At 37.6% G+C, this 13,063-nt stretch overlaps 1 protein-coding gene across 1 annotated transcript in view; it reads right to left on the bottom strand.

The window, feature by feature from the left end:
* Positions 1–13,063, bottom strand: part of cyfip2 (cytoplasmic FMR1 interacting protein 2) — a 50,246-nt gene that overhangs the window by 36,529 nt on the left and 654 nt on the right. The window lies entirely within an intron of this gene.

The raw sequence follows: 13,063 nt of genomic DNA, 5'->3' as shown, positions 1-13,063 counted from the left end.
TCTAAGTCTATAGTTAAAATTGTCAAAGCTAACAGCTTATAAGCCTCCAGTTTCACAATGGTGCAAACTTCAAGCCTAAATAATCACATATTCACCTTGAACTATGCTGCGTAATGTAATTGTCTTGATTTCCAAGGCTGGTAGATGTAAGCAGTAAGCACAAGCTTAATCTTTATCAAGAATCAGGAAAAAGTCAGGAGGCAGAATACTGGTCGAAACGGAATCTACTGATGAGTGTGGTTCAACGACCAGGCAAACAGAGCAATAAATCACCGGATCAAAATCACAGAGAAAGCAAATGGTCCAAACCAAGAAGACAAACACAAAGTAATGCTCAGAACTGCAGTTTGGAAAATAATGAGAACACCTCACCAAGAACTGAAAAAGAAAAGAAAAAAAAGAGTTCATTTAATAAACTTAGTTAACTGAGTAAAAACAGGAAACATGTTCAGGTGAGTGTAAGCATAGTAAAGTCTGGGAGGGACTGGGGTTAGGACAGAGAGCAGTGGCTCACAGATTTTTGGTGAAGCTCGATGTGTGATCTTAAACAGACTTGCTCAGTGGGCTGCACAATTTAACCATTCTTTAAACATAAATGTAACATTGGCTTACTCCATAAATCCATCCATCCATTTTCTGTACCACTTATCCTACACAGGGTTGTGAGGGAGCAATCGCAGCGGACTTGGGGCATAAGGTGGTGGACACCCTAGACAGGGTGCCAACCCATCACAGAACACAATCACACACACACACACACACACACCGAAGCACGAGAAGAAAATGCAAACTCCATGCACACAGGGAAAAGGCAGGAATTGAAACCCGGTGCACATTTGCTTACTCAATTAAACAAATACAGGTTCATCTCAAAAATTTGAATATCATGGAAAAGTTTTTTTTTCCGTAATTTAACTCAAAAAGTGGAACTTTCACATGTTCATTCATTACACATAAAGTGAAATATTTCAAGCCTTTTTTTTTGTTTTAATCTTGATGATTACAGCTTACAGCTCACGGAAATCAAAAATCCAGTATCTCAAAATATTCGAATAAAGAATTTATAAGACAGAAATGTCGACCTGAGAAGAGCTCTAATCAGCTAATTAACTCAAAACACCTGCAAAGGTTTCCTGAGCCTTTAATCTCTCAGTCTGGTTCATTACACACAACCACAATCATGGGGAAGATGAAAGTAAATTTTGCATTTCATTTGGAAATCAAAGTTCCAGAGTCTGGAGGAAGAGTGGAGACACAGTATTGATGTTGCTTGAAGTCCAGTGTGAGGTTTCCACAGTCAGTGATGATTTGGGGTGCCATGTCATCTGCTGGTATTGGTCCACTGTGTTTTCTCAAGTCAAGAGTCAATGCAGCGTCTACCAGGAGATTTTAGAGCACTTCATGCTTCCATCTGCTGACGAGCTTTATGGAGATGCTGATCTCCTTTTCCTTGGTACCTGCCCACAATGCCAAAACTTCTAGTAACTGGTTTACTGAGCATGGTATTACTGTGCTTGATTGGCCAGCCAACTCGCCTGACCTGAACCCAATAGAGAATCTATGAGAGACACCAGACCCAACAATACAGACGAGCTGAAGGCCGCTTCAAAGCAACCTGGGCTTCCAGAACACCTCAGCAGTGCCACAGGCTGATTGCCTCCACACTGTAAAACTGGATAAGTTCATTTAACTCAAAAAATTTGAGGAAACTAATTACCTAAAAAATTTTAAGATGATAAATAAATTTCTTTAAGCCAAATACACTTAAATATAACAAAAATGTAACTCGATTAACTCTAAGTGTATTTGGCTTAAAGAAATTGATTTAACTTAGAAATTTTGAGGTAATTAGTTTCCTCAAATTTTTTGAGTTAAATGAACTTATCCGGTTTTACAGTGCATCTAAAGCCACATTGATGCAGTAATTCATGCAAAAGAAGCCCCAAACAAGTACTGAGTGCATAAATTAACATACTTTTCAGAAGCTCGACATTTCTGTATTATAAATTCTTTATTGTAATATTTTAAGATACTGGATTTTTGATTTCCATGAGCTGCAAGACGTAATCATCAAGAGGCTTACTTACTAACTTAAGAGTCTAATTTTGTGTATACATAGCATTTAGAAAGTCCACTCAATTACTGTGACTAAATACAAATTTAAGTGATTTAAAGCTTTGTATATTTGTATAGAAATATACTGCACACTTATGTAATGTAACTATATGAAAAAACAGGCTTTTTTTCCAAATTAATTTAAAATGATCAAATTATCGAGTGCAATAAAATGATTATGTTCCTAAATTGGCCTAATCTTTATTTGATGGAATGGAATCACCACGGGGCGGCTGTGGCTCACGTGATAGAGCGGGTTGTCCACTAATCGTAGGGTTATAAATAATCTCTGTGACCAACAAAGGTTTATAATATTAACACATTTTGTCCATCAAGATAATTTTCACAAATGAACACAACTTTTATGAAGTTTGAAACCTAAATACAATCGCCACAAATAAACAGCTAACTGTATGCTATAAACGAACTACACCACAGTCGCTCGACTTCAACATCACTATCACCAAGCTTCTGACAACTTTTTCATTTTTCCAAACTTGATTTAAAAACATTTTCCATAATACGGATTTACTCTGTGGATGAATCTTCATCCACGTTCTTTTTTTGAGAATTGTGTACAGCAAACCTGAACCAGTTTATCTGCAAAGACTTTTCCTGTTTGGCGTGATGACATTTAATGTCCCCAACAACGTGTGTAGTCCCATTTACCAACAGGTTAGAGTCATGATTTCCCTCGTGCAAGTGCTGGAGCTCGCAGCGAAGCTGGCAGTGCGAGCGCTAAAATGCTAACTCGTTTCCGGGTTTTGGCATTACAAAATGACGTTATCTGCGGTGACTGGCTGTAAGTTTAGGAAGCTTACAGATTGATTTGATCTGCTGTGGAGTTTTCTATGAGTGAAGGATGAACTTTAAACGTTAATATTGCAGTCGATCATGTTCCTGTAATCGTGGGCAGTCAAAATCATAATCAAGATCGATATTCGGTTAATTGTGCAGCCCTACTTTGTAGAACTGCTTAGGTTAAAAGGCGCCATTTAAGTGCAGACCATTCATCAATATCTTTATCAAATCAGTAAATAATTGTGATTTCAATCATTGCAGCCGTTATTGTGCAGCCCTAGTTGGTTATGTTGTGTCTGACACACACATTTTGTCAAAAGCAGCCATGCTGAATTTAGAAACACTCAGTTTGATACAACTTAACCAAAGCGTCAGACTCAGGTTGGACTCCCACGGGTTCGAACGGGTTGTGTCTATGTTAGTAACACATGTACAACATGTTCATGCACAAATTAAAAATAGTGCATGCTGTGATCGGATGTGTGAGTATTTACACATGCGGTTTGTACAACGGTAACACAGTTACACGGTTACCAGAAACTGTCCACACAGTCAAAGTAAAATCACATCAGGTGTTCGGTGTATAACTTGCTTTCTGGGAAAATAAAAACCTTGTTCTAATGATCATCATTACAGATGGCAAAAGGTGAATCTTCCACAAGCCATCTGATTTTCAATTTCACTGAGGCTGATTTTCACTTTCACCAAGTAACCAAGGGCAACTGATCAATACTGCTATATGTTTAGCTTACCTTTTGACATTTCTGCAAAAAAAAAAAAAATGAACTGTGTAAATACAATTCAACTGAGAGACTATATAAAACAAGACAATAACTCGCCTATTCAGAAAACTGGAAACAGGAAGTTAGAGAGGAACTTATAAATTGAACAATGTACAAAAGTGTGCAAGTGGTTAGTGTTACAACCACATGCTGACATGTGTTCTTTTATCAAAAACCCTATCTTAATAAGACACTGTTTTAGTTAAGCAGTACTGCAAAGTAGCAGCAACATGTTAAATGAAACCTGTCTTACTTCTACTCCACCATATCTGAATTCCATTTGCTAATGAATCACTGTAATGATTCATTTTCACTAATAACTCTTGGAAAAAGTCTACTGAAGCCACAGACCTAGTTGAATGGAAAGGCTTTTCTACAAATCCATCAGTGCTGTTTGAGTACTAGAGGCAATATAACTATTCAAATATTCACCAATTTACTTCTTTAGCTTTCAAATGCTTAAGGTATGATAAAATGACTTAGGGTTAGGCCGACAAGTGTTACGAGCTCTTCCACTGTGGTTAAAGGTCTGTTAATATGCTCTCTGTACTTCAGTCAGATTGCTGAAAGCCAGTTCAGACATCATGTGCCTCATTGTCTGCTTCTGACCTCACAGAGAGGCTGTAACAGGCTTCATTTACGAAGCTTCATTTACCCAGAGGAGCGATCATGGCTACATCTCTCCTCCTTCACATTACTCTATTAAAAGGCCTCATGGATATTATTCACACCATGCTGACTTCTGAATTAAAGCACCCAGAGGTTTAAATGCACCGCAGGATTTAGCTTTCTTCATATCGGACAGCTGTGAGAACTGCAAAGTATTTTAAAGCTCAAAGAATTATACACAATGACTGCCATTTGCAAAACTAAGAAATTATGTATGAAAGCTGCTGAATTACATAATAATAAAACAGCAAACACACACCTGAACTCTGACTTTGTCCCGTAAAGTGTAATTCATTGTCATTCCTCCATATAATGTGCATACAGAGGGACAAAATATCTTCAGGTGCATTGTGCAACATATAACAATGCAGCAGTGTAGTACACAAGACTACATAAAGAGCAAAAACAGACAATAGATACACAGGACAATAAGTATACAGGGCAGCACATATTTACTATCCATGACATTATAACAGTGTTTGGACTGATTATAGCTGTGAATGAGCTGAACATACAGAAGGTTTTAGGGAAGGGCAGCCATGTTTCAGCAAAGGACTACAACTCAAAAACCTCACAAACAATTAAAACTAGCTCAGAATGTTTGGTGAGTTAACAGTGGTGTGCATTTCTGAATGTTTCATTACATGATCATTCTTTATCTTTATTAAAATAATATTTTTTTGGAAAATCACATAAGCATGATAATAAAATCATACTTCAAGGACCAAATTTTGACTCACAGAAGCACCACAAGTGCATCCCAACTTTATAACAGATTCTGGCAACATGTCCAGCAAACTGTTCTTATCTCTCTGAAATGTAACAATGCCCAGAAAAATCTAAATCAGATAAAATATTATTAGAAGGCTGTTATTAACTGTAGCCTAAATAACCGTTTCTCAATTTGGGAAAGACATCACTGGTTTGAAATATACAGTGCTATGAAAAAGTATTTCCTGATATCTTCTCTTTTGTCTACATTTCATACTAAATTGTTTCAGAAATTAAAACAAAATCTAAGATAAAACAAACGCAACCTGAGTAAACGCAAAATACAGTTTTTAAATGATAATGTTATTTATTGAAGCAAAAAAAGTTATCCAATACCAACTGGGCATGTGTGAAAATGTATTTGCCCCCATAGTTACTAATTCCTCAAATCTAGGAAACTGCATTCATAGTGGGGTTTAGCTGGACTAGACTCAACCAGGCCTGATTACTGCAAACCCTGTTCAATCAAATCAACTAGCGCTGCAACAACTAATCGATAAAATCGATAATAATCGATTATGAAAATCGTTGTCAACGAATCTCATTATCGATTAGTTGGTCTGCGCACGGCACGGGATATATTTACTCACTATGTTACTTATGTTACGAAAACACACTTCAGAGAGTAAATACTAAAAGTTGTCTCCCAAATAAAGTGATGTGCACTTACACTGTGCACTATGTACTCTACAGTCTAGTGTCTGAATTTTAGAAAAGTAATATCATCTCAAATGGAACACTAGCGGGTTTTTACTAACTGAAAGTATAAGCTGCTTCCTAGTTGACGGCACATGATGCCATATGCACGCTAGCATAAGCAGAAACCCAGAATCACCGACAATTACTTTCTTCAGTTTACTGTTTATGTCAATGATACCTTTTATTTCCAACATGACCTCAGGTGAAAACCACTGTTAACCCAGAAGAACATTAAGCTTCGTCTGAATTTTGCCAAAACACATCTTGAGGAGTCTGATAAGTCAAAAGTGGAACTGTTTGGAAGACAGGGGTCTCGTTACATCTGGTGTAAACTAAACACAGAATTCCACAAAAAGAACACCATACCTACGGTGAAGCATGGTGGTGGTAGTGTGATGGTGTGGGGATGCTTTGCTGCTTCAGGGCCTGGACAATTTACAATAATTGTGGGAAACATGAATTCTGCTCTCTAACAGAAAATCCTAAAGGAGAATGTCCGGTCTTCAGTCTGTAAGGTGAAACTCAAGCGCAACTGGATTATGCAGCAAGACAATGATCCAAAGCACAGGAGTAAGTCCTAGTCCTAGAAGTAAGTGAAAGTCTGATCTCCAGTTATTGGAAGTGTCTGGTTGCAGTTATTTCTGCTAAAGGTGTCACAACCAGATTTTAAGTTTAAGAGGGCAATTAGTTTTTCACATGAGTGATGGGTGATTTTTTTGCTTCAATTAAAAAAAATGTATTGTGTGTTTACTCAGGATGCCTTTGTTTTATGTTGTATTTCATTTGAAGATCTAAAACAATTTAGTATGAGATATACACAAAAATAGAAGAAATCCGAAAATAAATACTTTTTCACAGCACTGTAGGTAGCTTGCTTACTCAGGCGCATTAGATAGAAGGTACAGTAGAGATCTTGCCAGGATTTAATTCAAACATTAAAACAAATACAAATATTTTCAGCACTAAACAGATACAGATAATGTCAGTACTATTGCACTATACTATACACTATCCAGCAATTTAACTGATTAAAAATTGTTCCACTAAAAAAATCTGTGTAAAGCAGCAAGATCTAATCATCATGATTAACATGGAATGATGTAGTTCTCTTTTGTATGTTGTTTCAAATCAGGGCTCGACAATATGACAATATAATACTGATGTCATGATAAATTTGGTGACAATACACGTTGCTGGGATATCAAAGCTTTATCTTTTAATTACATGTTAAACAGCGTTTCAAACTCTAGCCGTTAGCGGATGACTTAAACATGTTATTCCTTTAAAACCTTTACAGATTTTTATTTTATTTTAACTGCATAGAAATTATAAAGAATGTATTTCATATAATTAAAAATGATCATCAAGCTCAGTTTTTAGGAGTTTGTAAGCAAAACCATGTACACTCACTGGCTACTGACCAGGCAAACAATTGGATTTAATTACTTAAAATTTACACTACAAATGGTCTGTCACATTCATCATGTACCTACATACCTTTCCTATTAGCTTCACTGTAATTAGTGGATATGTATATTGATTAATAAGTAGAGTTTTTAAATGATAAAAAAAAAAAAATCAGATTTGCACTGCTGCGTGAACAAAGCCAATTAACTTTGTGTAATTACTTTTTAATGGTTTAATGGTTTAGGCTTTATCACAGCCGTTGCTGTGATAAAGCCTAACTGTACATTCACACTAGAGAGCAACAAGTGACTCATGTCACTTGTAGTTTGTCTGGCCAAATTGTAGCACAGGGTTTACTACGGTATACGATTTATTTGTTTTAATGTACTTAAAATGAATTGTAATAATTTAATAAAGTGAAAATGATGTGTTACATGCCAGGATTCACATTAGCTATTGGGCGGCTGTGGCTCAGGTGGTAGAGTGGGCTGTCCACTAATCGTAGTGTTGGTGGTTCGATTCCCGGTCTGCATGACTCCACATGCCGAAGTGTCCTTGGGCAAGACACTGAACCCCAAGTTCCTCCCGATGGCAAATTAGCACTTTACATGGCAGTTCTGCTACCATTGGTGTGAATGGGTGAATGAGACACAGTATAAAGCGCTATATAAGTGCACCATTTAGCTATTATGAGCACACTCTCCAGAGACACCAATGATCTTTGCTATTTTTTTCAATTTTTTTTTTTATATCTCTGTTCACATTTAATGAAAGGTATATTACAGTATATGATGAAAACACAGTTTTTATTCCTTTTTTATTGAAGCAAGCAGTACACTGGTACTAAAAGCAGGTAGAAGCTAAAGTTGTGAGAAAGTGGAATGAGAAAATGCTGTACCATGTGTGTCATATGATTGGTCCGAAGAATTGTTTGAGCCAGTTGTTTGGATTTGTCATTTTACTGTATCATATGTAATTTGAATAAAGTTCAGAATATCGTTGCTGTCGCTGAAATCATGACTCCGTGTTATATATATGCATAGAAAATTAATGTTTTTATAGATATTCTTATTTTAATTTTACAGCTTATAATTTGTCAATTTGCAGCAAATAAAATGCATGCATCGCTCTGCAGTAGATCAGTCAAGCCCTTTAACACACTCCCTCCCTGACTTCCTGTTTCAAAAGGAAATACGTCAACATACAGAAACAAATCATGGCTCTCGTAGGCACTTCATACAGATGAATAATGTCCTGCATATATCACTGATTTAAAAAAAAAGCAATAGAAACAAATACTGAGGATTGCCTGAGATGGCCAATTTAGAACTTTAACTAAAACGAAACTAAATGCATGTGAAAGTCAGTGTCAAGTTAAACGTGTGCTGTGTCATGCACTTGTGCAGAAGGTGGAGTTTCCTGATGCATGCACGTTATCTCACAAAGCCACTCAGCTGTATGAAGCTCTCATGCTGTGAACTTCATTTAGGTTTACGTTTAAATGTAAACAAATGGCTTTATGAAGACGAGCACAAAAACGATAAACAGAAGTATACTTCTGCTTGTAGCGACTTCCAAACTGAGCTCAATCTCATTTGTCTAAATGCTGAATGAAAGAGAAAGCAATACAAAGTTATTGTACCAGTGACTTTCCGGTAATTAGTGTGTTGATTTTATTGAGGTTCAAGAAAGGATTCTTGGCAACACATCCCATACAGGATAAGTGTCCTAAGCAGGGACATTACAGAGAGAGCAGAACTGACATTGGTGACACCATTGTCAGCTGTCCAATGCTTGGCTGCCTTTTAGCACAAAGGTCAGAGAACCACAGAAGATCAAATGAGCTATTAACGATTATCTATACAACAGATTATCTATAGCTCATTCTGTTGTATGAATGAATAGTGATGATAAAGTCACTTGCCAATCAATTTTGGAAGACAGGATCAGCTATAATCAATTGGTTATTGAACAGCAATATTCTGAAAATAGTCCATACATTATCTAAACAATCGCAACATATGGCTGAACTCTAATATTGTCTCAGAGTCAAAGTTAAACAGTCATATGCGAAAACGGTCCTTCTGTCATGGACATTCTTAGAGAAGCAGCTAATTTCTTAAATAGTGAGTAGAATCAAACTCCGAACCTGACAGCCACTGACCCAGGCCAAAGAACCCCTATAAGCTGACCAACATGGGCCTATTTACAAAAAAAACATTAGTTAGCTAACATTCACTACTTTAGCTATTCATTCATTTAGTTCCTGGTGTGGGTCGCTGTGACAGCAGCCTGAGAACGTCAGCCCAGACTTCTCTACACCCAGCCACAGATTCCAGCTCCTCCTGGGGGATCCTCAGATATTCCCAAACCAAATGATAGATATAATCTCTCCAGTGGAGCCTGGACTTGCTCTGGTGTCTTCGCCCAGTGGGACATGCCTGATAATAGATCTAGCGGGAGCTGACTGGCGGGTTTCCTTGTAAGGTGTCGAAACCAGCTCACCTGACTCCTCTCAATTTGTAGGAGCAATGGCTCTAAAGTTTAAAGCTCTCCTGGACTGCTGGGCTTCTCACGCCATCGGGTAGAGTGTAAGCCCAGCAACCCTGCGGAGGAACCTCATTTCTACCGCCTGTAATCGTGACCTTGTTCTTTCGCTCAGTGCTCACAGTTTGTGGTCATAGGTGAGGATAGGGTCCTGCAGTGGAAAGTACTCCACCAGTTAGACCTAATCTGGAGCTGCTACTCTCCACATTCACAACTAGTATAACACTTATGTGCTCTGCATTTAACTTAACTAGCATCCTGCTTTTTTGGATATTGTACTTTAGAACTAACACTAGCTAACTTTGTTGCTATTGTTGGACACCATGAACAGTAGTTGTTTGGCCAAGAACAGAGACTGTTTGGTGTCTCTATTTGACTAGACTAAGTCTAATATACTTCTAATATATTTGTCTACCTTGGCCCTCTACACTGCTCAGTCCATATTCCTCACCATTATGTAAGCATAACAAAACCAGAGTATCACTCACTGTTATACACACATTTGTTCCCCCAGTATGGCACCCTCTGAACCTTTGAATAGACTGTTGTGTTACAAAATGCTCCCTCAAACACCATGTGATACAAACAAACCTATTTAAAGACTGAGAATGCATCATCAGATGACAAGGGCGAGCATGTGTTTGTTTTTTGTTTTTTAACAGATACTCAGTTATGTGATGGTTTTCTCATTCTGTACTTCACTGTCTGTGACTACGTTTACATGGAAAGCAGTAATCTAATTATTGACCTTAATCTGAGTAAGATAATAATGTGATTAAGGTGTTTACATGAGTCGCTTTTAGAATACTCCTATCATGTTCCCGTTTTACATGTTTTAGAACATAATTAGATTAACAGCCCACGTCATTACGTCACCGTGCCACGCCGTCCGACGTCCCTCCAGAATTTCACGTATCAACATACAGTTCGTCTTCGTTATGGTAAAGTATACAGTTTTGGGTGTTTTTATTTATTTTTTTTTTTACGAACGCTTTAAGTGTAGTTAATTATTTGTCATACTATACGTGCTAATAGACAACTGCTTGAAGCGGTGGGTGTGTCCCAAATCGCGTAGTTACCGTCTATATAGTAGCCGAGATACATGTATTTTTCCCCACTACAGGCCTATAGCAGGAAAGTATGCGATTTGGGACACAGCCTTGTGTCCCAAATCGCCTGAATCCTGAATCTCTTGTTCGTCGTAAAACGTAAAACTGCCGTGTGTGATCGTGTCCTGTCGCAAAATGCGGTGAAAACTCCCACACAACGTTCATAATGTGATTAAGGTGTTTACATGTCACTACTACACGTCCATAATGCGACTAAAACAGGAGTACTCCACCTGTCTTAATTAGATTATTGCTTACTTCGATTATGACCTTAATTAGATTAAGGTAAGTAAAAATTGCTGTTTACATGGTAGTTTCTTAATTAGAGTATGGTCTTAATCAGATTAAGAGTGGATTATTGTTGTCCATGTAAACGCAGCTAATGTGACTTAGTTGAGCGAGATGTGCTCAGTGGCTCCAGCAGCATGTGCACTGATACTTGCACTGATGTTGCACAACTTGTAGACTAGATGGGCAAGAACACATAACACAATCCGAATGCAAAACGAGTTATAAATTTCACATTTCTCAATTTAATCTGGGGAGAAATCTGGCTGACAGACATTGAGACCTCGACTTAGAGGTCACGTGAACCTGCTTTTCACGAGTAGTGACTTATTAAGCCTGTGACACAGTATGTGCTTCTTCACAATTGACAAATTTACTCATTTTTAAATAGTCTAACTTTGAAGGAGGGTGATAAAACATTGCTGTTCATAATAACGATGTGTTGAACACAGAAAACACCATCACCTTATGAAGTGATGCTAGTTAATGATACATGCACTTGGCACAAGTGTCTCCCTCAATGCCCTGCCCCTTTACCTGCTGCTATTTTAGTGTAGTTTGGTGTCCTATTATTGGACTACAAATGTAACTGTTATAACGAACACTTTTGTCCAACTTATGACACCAGACCACAGCATCTTGCTTCCTGAGTCCCAACTGGTAAGTGGCTCTAACACATGATTTCAAAATATATTAAAAGGATATTACTCTTCATATGTGTATGTAGCGCCAACAGTTTGAACTTTGGGTGTTCGTTGACCACAGTCTGCTTGTCTGCTTTCCTCCAAATTTTTATGCTAAACATGCTACAATGCTAACATATTTTTGGCTAAATTATTATTCTGGTATTGAGAATCACAATGCTACACACTGTATTGGTATAGAAAACAAATTTCTGTTATTATTGCGACAACCCAAGGTAGCATGTGGTTTGGGATATGGCCAAACAAATTAGCCTAGCCACTTTCACATCGGTGGTAATCTTTTTAAAAGGTCTTCACTGAGTTCTCATTTGTTCCGCTGAACAGTTAAACAGAAAACAGTCCATTACTGCTGGCTTGTGATGATCCGCTGCATGGGCACTATGAAGGGCACAGAGCCAGTGATTTGGGATACATCTCAAAAACAACAGGTGACTGCTGGCCACAGATCAGAGACTGACAGCTGGTGTGTTAGGGCCTTTACATGAATTTCCATCATATCCAGACTGAATGGCAGAGAACAACTCTGAACAGAACTACATCACTGACATGAGACAGATGTCGAAGAAATCACAGTGAATCTCTCAACAAGCAGGATGCCTCACTTATGACTAGCAAGCAACCTTTAAATATTGCAGGGTCAGACCATGATAAAGCAGTCGATAACTAGTTACTAACTTGTTGAAACATTGTTTATTTCTCATCAGCTCTGTCCTAAAAGTCTTCTGTCCAGAAACTCTGCATGTATTTTCATTAGCCTGTATTGGATATGCTGAAAGAGGCCAAATAGTCAAACTGTCATTCAAGAGGATATATATAAATATATATATATATATATATATATATATATATATATATATATATAAAATGGTGATGGAATGATACCTGGGTTTGAATTCACACACACACAAAAAAAATCTTATTATTTCTCATTATGTTCTCCATAAATATAAGGCCAATTATACAAACCCCTGTCAGCCATTACCAACTGCTAGATGCTATCTACTACATCTGTCTCACAGAATGCACCGGGACCTCAAAATATGTAGCCAATAACAGGGGACAGGCTGAAGAAATGCTAAATAATTAACCATGTTTGTTATCTGTTATAGTTTATTCTGCAGGGCCGTCATTCATTTTCTGTATTTCGCGAGGCTCCATAACGTTGAATTAG

The sequence above is a fragment of the Ictalurus furcatus genome, chromosome 8, assembly GCF_023375685.1.
Source record: "Ictalurus furcatus strain D&B chromosome 8, Billie_1.0, whole genome shotgun sequence".
Lineage (NCBI taxonomy): Eukaryota > Metazoa > Chordata > Actinopteri > Siluriformes > Ictaluridae > Ictalurus > Ictalurus furcatus.
Note: the sequence above shows the minus strand (reverse complement) of the source record. Positions and strands in the feature narration are given on the sequence as shown.